Below are 13,929 nucleotides of genomic sequence, written 5' to 3' on the forward strand. Positions count from 1 at the left end.
AAAAATACTGCATTATCTTTAATAGACAGAAAAGTTGATTTCACAATTAAGTTCAGTTTTGCTTCCTTCATGTAAACAAATTATGTTGTACACTTTATAGTACTGATAAATTGGTATCTTTGTCCTAAGCTAGAGTAATATTAGAAGTTGCTGTAAAATACATGTTATTTTAGAAGCTCTTTATAAAGACATCTTTGTTGTGAAAAAAGAAGTAATGACTTGTATTCAGATGGGTTCACTTAACAGAAACTGGTTTTGTTTATGTGAGAAATGGCTATATGATTCTCATTGTGGTCTCATAGAACAATTAATAGTATAATAATATGTGGACCTAGGGAAAACACTGAAGTGCTGAACAAAACAGCATATGCTCTTAATTTCAGCTCCTGCCTCCCAGAGCAGGTTCTTGGTACTGGTATTATATCCCTTCTGGGTGGAGGGGGCCTGGATGCCCAAGTGAGGATGTTCACAATCTTTCAGCACCTGTGAAACTTTCCTGAGGGATTTTAGTGCCTCTAGGAGGGCTGCAGCACTGACTGGGGAACTGGGCTTGGTGCCAAGACAACAGCTTGAAAATTGCTCTGGTTTTCTCTGGCTGTGGGTTTTTAGCCTGTAAAGACTAATGACTCATTCTCCCCCTTCACCTGCTCTCAGTAAAAGCATTTTTGGCTGCACGGTGGCTGACTTTCAGAGGGGGAGCTCTTCCTACCAATATTCCCCCCAAACTGGGCAAATTTACTGCTTTCATGGGATATAAGAGCTGGGAATTAAAACTAGGAGACTGGAAGTTAGGCATTCTGTTCTGTGTGAAAGAGCTGATGCTAATCTGTCCTCAGATAAGAATTTAGGAGGCATTGATTGTGGCTGTGGGCCAAAGTGCTCATACTGTTACAGATTTTCCCTGTTTTCCTTTGAAGGTTTTCCCAGTCATGCTGGGAGGTTCCGATCTTACATTTCTATTCTCTCCCTCTCTCTGAGTTTTCTTTTCCTTTCTTTCAAATACTGTTGCCAACAACAACCTCTCTAGGTAGCGTTGCTGCCTCTCCTTCACGTAGCCCATCTTGAAAGGACAAAGCCTTTCAGACTGCATCTTTGAGGAGGGTAGAGAGTAGATGTGATTCCAGATGGCATCAGCTTTATTAATTTATCTCTTTTGATTTTCCTTGGACCTCTGCAGTACCTCCCTGCCCCGCTGAACCTCTCAGTGTGACACCGAGCACTGGTGACTATGTGGGTGACATTCAGTTGGAGACATAGCTGTAACTGCTGACCTTCAGCTTCACATCCCTCTGTTGAACACGCTGTGTGTTCTGCACACCACAGAGTAGCTTGTTTGTTTTTCATTTCATTGAGAAATGTTGCTATGTGGAAAAGTCAATTTCCTTTAAAAAAGAATAGTTTTTCTTTTAACAGGTAGATGATCTCATACAAATAATCCAAAGTAATTAGCAGAGAAAAAAATATCTAAATTAGCAAAGATCATCTGGAAAAGATGTAGTTCAGCTCACAGAAATCATTCATCATCTGCGTTCTGGGCACAGTGTATATAGATTTAGATTCATGTGTCAATAACATTTATAAACCAAGGAAAAGCCCCAATTTATTTTGGCTTTTTTTTTTTCATGTTAGCATTTGCTGCCACCTTTTATTATTTTTTTCCCCTGAGGGTCTATACAACTGGTATTACTGTTACCTAGTGGATATCCACCCCTCAAACACTTTTTACACACAGAGTGTAATGTTTTTGATGTTCCAATCCAACAGTATGAAGCTTCCCACATTTTTAGATGCCTTTAGATACTGGAAATTGTATTTTTCCCATCATGAGAAAGAATTTTTTTCCTCTTAGTACATTTCAGTAGCATTCCAGGAATTTTCTAAGTATATTCCACTTTGCTCAAAAAAGAACCATGAAATACACTGGAACTGGAAATAAATCTGTAACAGTGCTGATATGACAGCTTTATGAAGATTTTAATTTAAAATTGGGGAAACAATTTTTTTTTTTTGAGGAAAGTTAAGCATTTTGCTACATAATTATATAAAATGACTCATAAAGAATGTTAGACAATTCATGTGCTTGCAAATGTTTATTAACAAAAATGTTTACAGACATCTTTGTCATTTAAAAAATAAATTACTTTGGGCAATGGAAGAAGAATGATAAGGATGAACTAAAGAGATATTAGCTACATTTGGTGTGAACCTGTGCGACCAGTTTGCAAAGGATTAGCATTAACAGCAGCAGGACTTGTGCCTTTGAAGAGGCACGGCAGGAGGCAAGGCTGGTGTGAAGTGGCTGGGCTGCTGCCGGGCTCTGATCCTCTGTTTGCTCATGCTCACTCTTTTGGTGGGCGATGCATTAGCTTCTGCTGGAACTAATCACAGCTCTTGTCACAAATTTTCTGGTTCTTTGACTCAAAGGCACAGCACAGTGGAGTTGCTGGTCTAGACAGCCAGCCAACTAAGTGAGAATCCAGGATGTATTATGTCAACAGCCTTGACAAAATCTAAGTGCAAGATGTGTGCCAAAACATGGGTATGCCTCCTTGACTCTATCCCAATTCTTTTGAAAATCTCTTTTTAAAAGGGTTGTATCCCTAGGTGCAAAAAGAGCATACATATTGGGTTTTCTTAACCAGAAACACTATTAACTGCTGACAACTTAGAGCAGCAAAAAATATTGTGTATGCGCCTTCTCTGGTTTAACACTTAAATGTCTCAAAAGTCTTGTTGGAGTCTTGCTAAAAACCCTGGACTGCTCCTGCTCATATACAACTGTCTTTTGTACTTTTCAGACACCGTTTTTACATTGGTTTTGTTCCTGTTTTATTAAATCCCCCAAACATGATTGTTTTATCCTAGCACAGGATCCTTTAGGGATTTTCTTTTGTGTTGCTTCAGAACCAGTTGAGCTGCAGGAGGGAGATGCACTGGACCCCAGTCAAAGTATGACTGGTTTAATGGGACACCTACTGCAGGTTTGTGTATGTGCACTGTCATGCCAATGAAAATATTTAGTGTAGATCAATTGTATCGGCATGAAAGTTTAGTACCTTTCCTGGTTAACCATCAAGATCTATGGGACACAAAATGGTGCAAGACAAGCACTTTGCTTTCTGCCCAAACTTCTTTTTTTGCCCATTAATTTGTTTCTGTTTACTTTTTTTCATAGAAGATTGTCTCCTACACCCTCTGTATCCAACAAACTGATCCCTCCAACTAAGTCCCCTTTGTGTCCTCCATCCATCTCCCTCACCGACTGTCCAAACCCTGGACTTTCAGCCACTTCTCTTCCATTGTGAGTGATGTTCATGAGAATCCTTATAGCCCTTACAGACACAACTTTTTTGTACAATAAGGTGAGCATCAAGTATAGTGTGATTTGAGATCTGTGTAGGCTGTTGTCATTTTAATTCTAGGCAGAATCCAGCTGAGTCATTAGGAGATTCAGTGCTGGCAAGAGCTATGAGAGATGTATCTCAGATGAGCCTGTGTGTCCAGCTTCCCTGGAGATATTGCAGCTTTTCCTTTCCTTGACATAGGTTGTGTTGTGTTTGGCTTTCTCTAGACCAGCTAGGACAGGCTCCCACTACTTTTCATTCAAACTATTTCTTCTCTAAAGCATTAGTGATCTATTTCATCCCTCATACTCAGATTAGTTTTAACATTTACCCTCACTAAAGTAATGGGGTATTTATTTTTTCCTTGGTGATTGAGCTAAGAGAAACTAATCAGAGTGAAATACAGACTTTTCCAGTGGCTCTATCTGTCAAACAAGTAGTTTTTTGCCAGTGCTAAGTGAATGAGGTTATTACATTTTTATCTTTTTTTAAACAGCATTGGAGAAGTTGGACAAAAATCTCTGTAGTCCAAGGGTGTGAGTAACAGGGCTGGAATTAATGAGTTTTGTAAGGTGAAAATTGTGTCTTATGCCTAAATTGAAGTCTTTTTGATGAGCAGCTGACACAAGGTATTTACAGTACCTCAAGAGAGCCCCTGCCCTACAAAAGCATCAGTTGTGGAAGTTCATAAAAGATGCTGTTTGAAACCTCTCAGATGCATCTCTTCTACTTCCTCTTTTTCTAAGACAGAATCTGGCTGCAAATGAGCAAACCTTGTTTCCAGGAGAGGCTGTCCCATTCTGAGCCATACAGTGTACTTTGTTTGGGACACAAGAGGTTAAAATTGGGTGGCATTGGGTGCTGTTTCTTTAGGCTGTGCCCTGGTTTCCTCTTCAGGGGAAGTACCAAGGTGAAATATGTGTCACTAGTTTCAGGCACACTTGACAGGGAGTCAAGACTGCTTTGGAAAAATTGTAATCTCTGCAGAGGATACATGTTGATCAGCTGTCACACTCTAAAGAAATACCTGGAAATGCCTTTATCTCTCCATACTAGAAGCATAGTTTGGGTTAATAGGCAATGTCCCTAGTGTTTGATATTGGCACCTCCATCCTGTGGGATTTACAGATGTTACCATTTTACCCACTTATGAGGACGAGCTAAAACTAAAACTAAAATCAACCTACCATTCTGTCTTTGAGACAAACTGAGAAAAAGCACCTTCTCCCATCTGAGAAACTGGTTTAAACAGAATAAAAGTTCTGTTTAAATTTTTACTCAACTGGGCTCACATATTTACTTAGGCAGATAAGATTTTACAATCAAATATTTTGGACAAGTTCCTGGTTCATTGTAGGCATTCACATGAACAAACAAATAGTTTATATGACCAATAAAACCATTCCTTTATAATGAAATGGGTATTTACTGTTGCTAATGAAAACAATGCTAAAAACTCAGAAATTTTAATAGAAAAGTGAATAAGTCAGGGAAAAGACGTCTGAAGGGAGCTAAGAGAGTGTAATTTTATGGTAGATCATGTCAGCTGTTCTTTGGCAAACAGAATAATCAGATGTCAATACTGGGCTATTTTAATACAAACAGAGTTGTTTTCACCCCAAAAGCAAATATTTATCAGTTAGAATTTTTTAATGTTTCTGTTTTGGTCTGTAATATTAACATTCATTGATAAACAGAGGATGATTAATTTTGATTTTTTTCTCATAATCAGTATCTAACATTTGAGTCATTATATTCTGATAAAATTCCTAATGATATTTGCCTATTATTTCCTGCACCACCCAACTAAAGTCTAAAGTAATAATGTTTTTAAAAAGAAATAATTAAATTTATAAGTACTTGCAGTAGCAGAAAATATAGCACAGCAGACACAGGATAAAGTGTTGAAATTTCAAACAGTTACACCCATTCTGTAAGCAGCATCCAAACAGCATGGGAATTTCTTTCTATTCTCTACTAAACCTGGAATATTTTCTCTGTTAGGTCCTTGAATTTTCACCTTTCCACTTCTATTCTTTAAGATAAGGAATAACATGCAGTGACTCACTTGCTGTCTCTCCAGCCACCCAGTAAACACATGGTCAGTGTCCACAGGGTCAATCCATGAATGATAAGTTTCTAATTACATGTTGTGTTTTGCTTCACCTTCCACTAGAGGGCAAAACCTGCTGGTATAAATTCTTATGACCATTTAAAAGAGGTTAAAAATGCAGTATTGAAAAGGCACTGAAGGTCACAGTGAATTAAATTATTCTTCACCTGCAGTATTGTTAAAAAATTACCTTAAACAAGTGTTCCCTCAGAAAAGGGAAATGGAAATAATGAAAATGATTACCTACATCTTATATTAGGGAGACTGGATATGGTGAGGATCTAAAGCCAGGATCATGTCATTTGTTGGCTCAGGGTATAAGATAATGTCAGCTGTATTGATCTGAAATGCTTATTGAAAGGGTACTGTGGTGTTGTTTAGGCAGGCTTGACTTGGTGCCAGATTGGTTTTTTTGAAGTACCTGAATCTCTATAGGTGACGATATTGCAGAGATCAAGCTGAAAGATAGACTGGGCAGTTTTTGTGGATTATAACTCTTTGAAGTGATGAAACACATAACCTGTGTCCCAAATAATTTTACAATGTGCTTTTAAGATTTGATAGAAGGAGGCAGTGGGAACTAAGGTATTGTTTCTCTCTCCTCACATCTGTGCACAGGCTACTTCTGAAATAAAAATGTTGTCCACTTCATTGAGCTGATTCTGTTCTTACTTGCCATGTTATCTCTCTTGTCCTCTCCTTCCCCACTCTATTGCCCAGCCACCTGGTGCTGCTGCTCTTATTTGAACTCCCCAGACTTGAATAATTATGTGATTTAAAAGTTTTATTATTAAGAAAGCTCCTTTTTCTTTTGATTGCAACAAAACAACTCAGGAAAAAGGAATGACATAAAAGTGTTGCAGTGATCGAGAGTCAGAGGAAATGTGGAGCTCTGTGGTTTACTCCAAAGCATGGTTCTGATGGGAATCCCTCCAGTCTTTAAGGGAGAAATGTGTAGAGTGAAAGAGCACAACCCTGCACCTGGGATACCGTGTTCGGTTTTGGTCCCCGCAATTCAAAAAATATGCAGACAGTCTGGTAAGAGTCCAAAGAAGGGCCACAGATGTGATCAAAAGACTGAGAAGGACAACCTGCCCTGTGAGGAAAGACTGAAGGAGTTAGGTCATCTTTCTGGAGAAGGGAAGGCTCAGGGAGGACCTCCTCACAAGATTCCAGTACTTAAAAAATAGTTAGGGTGAGGACAGAGGCTTTCTCTTCTTAAGGAGGCACATGGAGAAGACAAGGTACAATAGGTTCAACTAGCAGTAGGGGAGAATTAATCTTGTTTTACGAAATAATTTTTTTTTTTTTGTGAGAGGGACCAATCACTGGAACAACCTCTGTAGGGATGTTTAGAATCCCCACCACAGGTTTTTTCAAGATGTGTTTGGACAGGATGCTAGGTAACCTCACCTAAGCTCTATTTCCCTCAAAAGGCTGGGCCCTTGCAATCGATGCTGTTCTAAGATTCTGTGTTTTATAGGAGGCACAATAGATGCAAATACCTCTCAGGGCAGAGACAACTAGCTTTTAGAAAAATAGCTATTTTTTGAAGGAGAAAAGAATGATTTGCTCCAGCAAAGAGGCAAGAAATGAATGAATGTAGCTCCCTCAGCCTCTAAGCCCCCAGTGCCTTTCAAACGTTTCTTTCTGTCAGCAAGCACTGAATACACAATTTATGAACACCCCTCTGAAAATCTCCCTGTTTGTTAAATATTTAGCAGCACAGCCTTTGAAAATGGATTGGAGGGAACTAACTGCCTTTTTGCAAGCAGTGTGAGAAATGTTAAAAAATTATCATTTCTGTCTGGTCAGGCATTACTTATAACAGTAGCTTTAATATCCAACTCTGTTCTCTTTAATATCCAACTCTGTGCTCAAGCCAATTTAATTTTTTTCCTAAATGGTCTAAATGGAATTTTCTTGAAACCACTAAATGCAGTCATGCCAAAAGTGTCAACTTTGCATAATCACTTGCAGGTCTCCAGGCTCATAGGTAAGCAGAATATTTAAAGGGAGTCTTTATGATTTTTTAAATGAAATTGGTGGTGTTTACTTCATCATCCAATCTCCTACTCATTGGAGTTTGTATTTGATTAATAGTAGCATAGTGGGAAGTGACATTCTGTGAATACTGCAGCCTTTCAAGGTTGCCATGGAAAAGCACTTTTCTCCCAGACATCATCCCAACAGCTTTTATTTTCTAGAAGACAGTTTCTTTCTCTCTTTTGAACTTTGGTATTTAAGTGTTGCACTTGTGTAGGTGTATTGTGGTTGATCAATCTACTATCTGTGACCCAGAAAAATTGCTTTGGTGTAGAAAAAGATATCAGAGGTAAACAAGTCAGTTCATTAGTGCTGAGCTACAAATTGGACCTCCTCGTGGGGAAAATATTAATGATTAATATTGCTGTGTCTTCTTTGTATATTATTTTTTATAGCATTTCTTGGGCTTATTGATTTAGTTTAATGATATAATATTTAGATGACATTTCTATCAGTGAAAATGTGTCTAGAGCCCCTGCTCAGCTCATCTTTGAAGAAAGATATTTATCTCGAAACACTTTTTAGAAAGATCATAACTTTCTAAACATAATCAACTGCTTTCTTTCAAAAGCCATTGAATTAGCAGCAGAACTCAAAGGTCTCTTAGGCTCACCAGGAGACCCAGGAACATGCCCTTGACATGGAGGTGTCCTAAGTCTGGCACCACCTGGAATGACCTCACCTACCCATTTCTCTGGAGACAGCTCTTCCAATGATTACTGTGTCACTGCTTTTGGTCTGGGCAGTTTGACAAGTTTGTTTCTGCCCTATTTTCAGTAGGAGAAGCTGCTGATGGTAGCACCCTGGCATTTCTTTGGCGTGCTTCTGTTAATTTAGAAAATGTGTGCACAATGCAATGGGATCAAGCCCCAGCAGGCACTTTCTGTGCTTAGAAACCAAAACGTGCTTCCCAGTGAACACACCCAGGAGTGTTCAAGTTTCCTCTTGAAACATAATTACAGCCACTTCTGTTTCCTTCTGCCTTTTCCTTTATACTGGCTGTCTCTGCTAGGACAGGTTAAACCAGTCTTAAGCACCAAATAGTGCTTTAAGATGTTTTGTCTTCATTAGAAGTCTCTACAAACAAAAATTTGAGTGAGTTCATCCTTACATCTGGCTTTCTAAGGTGATGGAATCTCATCTTCTGCACAGTGGATTTCAGACAGACATTTTTTATACAATAAACATTCCCAAATATAACAGAAATTCTGGCCCTGCTTAAAAACTCACTTCTAAGAACAGAAGCAACCCAGAGGTAAAGGCTCTTATTAATTACCTTATCGTTAGCAGAAATATATAATTGAGTGAAGAATACCAAATCAGATTTGGTGTGTATGAAACCTGTATGAGAAATAAAAATTATACTTGTGCACTTTTAATTGAATAGCGTGAAAAAACAAGGCCTGAAGGAAAAAGAAAATCATAATTATTGGAAACTACCCCAAAGCACTCGAGTTATACAGACATTTTTATTGCAAGTATTTCTATAATGTATACTCTGAAATACAGTCCTAATTCACTTCGATTGCAGTTATTTTAGATAAAAGCATAAAAAATAACTGGTTCTGGTGAAATTCCAAGAATCTACTCAGATCTTGAATTCAAGAAGTCAGTATTTACTGATTACAGAGATGTTGTGACCTAGCTTTTTCTCAGTTAAACACTGGATATAATTTTAGTAGTTATAGTATGGGCAGAATATGATCCTAATGCAGATTTTTATATAATAGGTGACAATTACAGATGTGCACTCTTAAAGACTCGTTCAAAGTTTCTGGTTTGAACTTAAAGTAGCTAAGGTAAAAGATCTTTTGCATCAGAAGCTTGCTCAGAAAACTTGGATTTTTCAGTTTAGCAGCTAATCTGGTAATAAAATATGTGGGGGAAAGACAGCTCTGAAAATGAAATCAAATTCATTTCACAGCGTCACTTGGAAAGCAGTTAGAATTCTTTGGATGTTTTAATTCAATTAGAAATGAGCCATTTCCTTGGGCAAGAAGCATCTAAGCACTGACTATTTTAATGAGTCCATAAGTAGTTCACAGTCAATATGCTGAGAGAAATTTCAAACAGTTGTGTTGGAAATTTTGACATTTTCTCTCCAATACAGATTAAAATTTGAAAACATTTGAATATTCCAGAAACCAACATGCATCCTTTGGGTTACATGAACTATCTCAAAGCAGATCATTCTAATCCATGTAATTAGAAGAGGTTTGTCTCTGCAGCCTTACCCTATGGATGTGTGGGTTGTGGTTCTCATGCCTCAAGTCTTCATCATGGGTCTGGAATCCTTGCTAGCCATTAGCTCCCATAATCACCAACAGTGAAATCAGCCCTGCAAGGAACTGCAGTACTTCATTAGCCCACAGCAGAAGATAGAGGCTCTTAACATGATTGCCACAAAGTGGATAGTGAAATGCATCATAGTATTTTAGGGAAGTGATCTAAATGAAACATCCAAGACAGAAAACACAATTTTATGGGTTTTGGCAGATGGGTTTTCTTGCAATTGAATGTTTCATTTTAATTTTCAAAATTGTTAGCAAGAATTTGCAAGAGGAATAAAAATATTTTGCAGAAAGCTTAATTTTTGTTGTTGTTGTTCTTGTTGTTGTTGTTGTTGCTAGTATTTTTCATTGAAAAATAATTTTTGGCAGAAAATCCTCAGTCCAATCCATTGTGAACTGGCCCTGCATGTGAAGTTAAAGTCAATCTGGGAAAAAGCAGTCCAAGGAAAATTAGTGCATTGCTGGGCTTGCATGCATCTCCCTCCCACTCCACTTATAGATGAGGAATCCTTAAGGAATACTGCAAAGCCCTGTAACTCTTCCAGCCTCTGGTGTTCTCTGGTGTTAGGTTGCCCAGAAGCTGTGGATGTGCCATCCCTGGAACTGTTCAAGGCCAGGCTGGATGGGGATTTGAGCAAGCTGGTCTAGTAGGAGGTGCTTCTGCCCATGGCAAAGGGGTTGGAACTAGGTGATTTTTAAGGTCCTTTCCAAACCAAACCTTTTGAGGTTTTATGACTCATTCTATTTAGATTCAAATCTCCCAGTCTCACTGCACTCTGGTGACCTCTGGGCCCTTGTCTGGTAAGAACCTGTCAGGAAGCCATGCCCGAATGACAGTTGTTTCTTTTTTGCAGGTACTTTCAGTACCTGGAAAGAGTTTTGAAATCTTCAAAATAAAAGCACACGGCTACAATAGTGTATAATAAGGATTTGCAAGTCTGTCAGGATGATTTATTGCAGAAGTCTGAAGGCACATTGCAAATCTGTATTGTGATTGCTATTTCTACTTTACTTTTCCTTTTCACAGAGGTACAAGATGCAAAAGAATTTGGTTCTTAAGGACTGAATCTTTGAAATAAATTTTATACTGTGTCATTTCAAAGAGACAAGAGACATTATAATCATAAATTGACTCTTTACATGATATTATTTTCTTTCGCCTTAGTTGAAAGTATTCCTTTCTGTGCTTCTGTGGGTGGTTTACCATTTATTAGTTCCCATTTCTCATAAATAAACAGTCAATTCCAACTGGAATGCTGAAGATACTCTTACCTATGTAAGACATGGTGGCTGTCTTCAGAGGGTTACTGTCTTTGAGACACATGGGACCCAATGCAATTAAGGAGATAAAAGTTAAAACCAAAATAACAAAATTAAAATGGAAACAGAAGCTTTGTATTACATCAAGAAATTAAATGAAAGCTGAACATCACAGATGTTCCTTCTGAGAAACTTTTCCTAAAAATCTGTACAATCGTCTCAGTTGAAAGCTCCGGGTCATAATCCTCAGTTATAACTCCTTAATAGAATAGAAGATAGGACAAAGCCATTAGCTCTTCTGATGAGTTTTGTTTCATGTTCATTGTGACTAAGATAAAGCGGAGAGACATAAAACTTTTTAATGAAAATATTTCCTTGTTGTACATGTTTAAATTACTGTTTGTAGTATTTGAGAAATTAGCTGTTTTTCCTATTGTGAAGGAATGTATCTATGTTTAATAAGGGTCTAGAGTACCTAATTTATTTTCAAAGGGGACTAAAGACTTGACAGAGTAGTGTAAATGGGAATGTTCTCTGGTTACTATAGTAGAAAAATTCTTCTTATGTGTGTTATCTCTCTCTGGATCCAGTTTTAAGCTGGTGCCTCAATTAGCAAAGGCTGCGGACCCTCCAGAGAGTGACGTAGATTTATGAAAAACGTCTTACACTGAGAACAATTCAGAAAGCTTTATATTAGTTCAGAGGCAGCTGTGATTCATAGCACAATAAAGATCAACTGACCTTTTAAAGGCAAATACGTCTTGCTGATTACAGAACTAAATGAGCAAAGGTCTAATGAAGATATTATATAACCACCTCTTTCTACGTCTTGTATTAGTCTGTAAGAGGTTATTTTGAGCAGGTGTATAATTTCTCTTTTTTCTCAGAAATTACATGCTGCTAGTACTTACATATTGTAAAGATACTCTGCTCTCCTCAGTATAATTTTGCAGCCACAAATGCAGATTTGCCTAGTTTGCTCTTTCACTGTTCTTAGAAATAATGAAGAAAAAATGCCACATTAAGAGAAATCTGAGTAACATCTGGAAAAGCTGAAAATTGTTGATTAACCTTATAAGAGTAATGCAGAATTTTGTAACTGTCACAGGAAAAAAAGAGTAGCAATTATAAAAGCAATATTCATCAACAGACACAATATTTTCACATTTGCATAGGAGATAGGGCTTCTTGCCAGCTGCTTTGACCTGAAGATGAAAGAATGCCAATGACAGAGTTTGATGAGGTCTCCCTGATACTACACACCCGTAAAAAGTTTAAAGTCCTACTTGCATTCACATCTCAGATCTGGTGGACAAAGCCCATTCCTGTATGACTCTGATAGTCACACAATATCTAGTAAGAAAGGGCTAATCCAGCCTCATTCTGCCTACTTCATGTGCTGGTACTTTGAAGTTGACTGTGTCATGCACAGTCAAGAACACAAAAAAATCATATTTTTAAGGAAAAATCAGGAAGGAAAGAACAAGATTCTGTAGCCTTTTGGTTAAACTCAGGATAGGTGTGGGACATTTTCTACAGCAGGCTGTACATTTTGGTTACACTGACACGTGATAGAAATAACACTGGTAATCAGCCTCTCGGTCTTGGGGCTGATGTCACCCAGGCCAAGGCATTAGTTTTCTTTGCAGCTGGCAGAAGCAGAATTGTATGATTTCAGGCAATATCTGAACACCTTCCTTTCAGGGACCTGAAAGACTAAGTATTTTTCAGCAGAAAAATGGTGCAGTACTTGGCTTATGTGTTCTATATTCACTAAAGTACTACTTAAAGTTCTTTGAAAATAAGCCATATGTTACTTTCTTAAGACTAGACCCACCTGACTAGTAGAAAGCATAGACTCTTCTATGGTAACTTCAAGGCGTTTTGGTCAGAGAAGCCTTGTGGAACCAGAAAGGACTCTATATGGTTGACTAACTATTTTTCTTCATTATTATTTGGTGAATTCCTTGCCTTCTTTTAATTAAATATCTCCAAAACAATTAATATTAAGAGGATCTCTCCAGAAAATAGAAATAATTTTCCTCCCTATGGAGTCTGTCACACAGTTTGGCTCTTTGGTTTGAAAAGAGGATGCTATCAAAATAAGGGAAGCAATCTATTTCTTGGACAAAAAAAGGTAATTACTTTTCTCAGGTCTAAGGATGGACTTGGGACCTCATATTCAAGAAAAAGGTAAGGCAGAATCATGACTCAGAGGGGTATTTCAGGTTAAGAGGGCAGGCAGTGAGTACCAGCAAGAAAGGCCAGGATGAGATAACACAATAGAAGTGCATTTTTCATTGATTTTCTCTCTGTGCAATTTGAGAAAAAGGTGTTCCTTTCTCAGGTCACTGCCTGACTAGGGAACTTTTCTTTCTTGTGAGCAGTGGAGAATTCTTCTTAGAGACTTAGCTGTACATCAGAAAGTGAACAGAATATGAAAAATACTTTCCTTCATCTCTTTGTGGTTGACCCTTCTTACTTTGTCTGGGACACAGATGTGCCATATTCTGATGAGACAATGAAAATCTCAACTCTAGGGTTTCTTTCAGTGGAATACACTTGCCAAGGTGCAGAACTTGTGTTGCTAGAACTTTGTACCTGTGTGTCATCAAGGATTGCCTAGGCTTGGTAATCCTGGGATGCTGGGTTTGGAAGCAGAACTTCTGTTCCATGCTGACCATCAGACACCTCCTGTGTGTGCAGCAGCAGGGGGTGGTGTAAGGTCTGGGGGAAGCCTTGGCCTGGTTGGCATTGGGAGCCACATGAGTGTCAGAGGGAGGGATGTTGCCCCTGAGAGGATCTAGGCACCTTACCCCTTCCGTACCCTTCTTCTGCCTAAATTTATTCCTTTATAAAAATCTATTGAATAAAT

General features: G+C 38.2%; 1 protein-coding gene across 1 annotated transcript in view; it reads left to right on the plus strand.

Annotated features, from left to right (window-relative positions):
* MLIP (muscular LMNA interacting protein) overlaps positions 1-13,929 on the plus strand; it is a 98,484-nt gene that overhangs the window by 78,018 nt on the left and 6,537 nt on the right. The window lies entirely within an intron of this gene.

The sequence above is a fragment of the Passer domesticus genome, chromosome 3 (assembly GCF_036417665.1).
Source record: "Passer domesticus isolate bPasDom1 chromosome 3, bPasDom1.hap1, whole genome shotgun sequence".
In the NCBI taxonomy this organism is placed as follows: Eukaryota; Metazoa; Chordata; class Aves; order Passeriformes; family Passeridae; genus Passer; species Passer domesticus.